Consider the following 1,016-nt stretch of genomic DNA (forward strand, 5'->3'; position numbering starts at 1 on the left):
GTCACAAAAAGACACAATTTCTTCTCATTTAATTTGAATCTATTAACGATAAAACCAGACATAAACATTGATTCTGCACCAAACTAGTTATGAAACTGAACCTAAATAAATAAATACATACATAAATAAATAAATAAATAAATCTAACATTAACATGACTAAAGTTAGTTATTTATGCATCAGGGACTGTTTTTTAACAAAACTTCTTAGTATTACTGTAAGAAAGACTGCTGAGAATGGACTTAAGTGTAAAAAAATTATTGGCTCAAAACTGGTCTAAAAAGTCATTTATCAAGCATTTCAGACTTTAAGTGAAGTGCCAGAGTAAACCTGAAGTGTCAGTTTTAGAGGTGATTCCAGCAAAGCTGATGGACGATGTCGTTAAAACCCCGGCGTGAACCAATCACTGCATCGGATTTCATGTTCGTTTCATTTTGAAGACATTTAAAGGGGACCTGTTATGCAAAATTCACTTTTTAAAGGTTTTTTTTTACTCAACTTTGGGTATGTACTTCTTAAAAAAACAGTCCTAGGACCAAAAACTGCACCCAGGGGCAGATTTACTGTAAGTAAATGTATTTTTAATGTATATTAACGACAAGTTTTATACTTCCGTCATTTTGTGATGTCACAAGCCGTACGACAACCCACCACATCCTGCGTTCAGCCCCCTACCTAGCAACCCCCGGGTGTGGCTCCACCTCCTCAGTATAAAAAGCCGTCATGGTGGTGTTGTGTAATGTGCAGCTCATTTCACAATGAGTCTCCAACAGGACAATGGGTAGAGTGTTGGACCAGAGAGTGGGAGACCAGGGTTTGAGACGGGCACAGACACTATTTAATTATTTATTTATTTTGGTTCGTTATGAACACATTTTCTCATGTAGCTCTATTGTTTAGCTTATTAAAGCCTTGTTAAAGCCTATTTGTCCGAGTTTCTGAGGTATTTTGACCGCTGCTGCTGCTCCCTGCTCTGGTAACAGCATGCAGAGTGAGCGCAGAGCAGAGGAGGGAGA

At 38.0% G+C, this 1,016-nt stretch overlaps 1 protein-coding gene across 1 annotated transcript in view; it reads left to right on the forward strand.

Annotated features, from left to right (window-relative positions):
- Positions 1–1,016, forward strand: part of LOC106527560 (cell wall protein DAN4) — an 8,300-nt gene that overhangs the window by 1,138 nt on the left and 6,146 nt on the right. The window lies entirely within an intron of this gene.

Source organism: Austrofundulus limnaeus, unplaced genomic scaffold (assembly GCF_001266775.1).
Source record: "Austrofundulus limnaeus strain Quisiro unplaced genomic scaffold, Austrofundulus_limnaeus-1.0 Scaffold332, whole genome shotgun sequence".
Taxonomy (NCBI): Eukaryota; Metazoa; Chordata; class Actinopteri; order Cyprinodontiformes; family Rivulidae; genus Austrofundulus; species Austrofundulus limnaeus.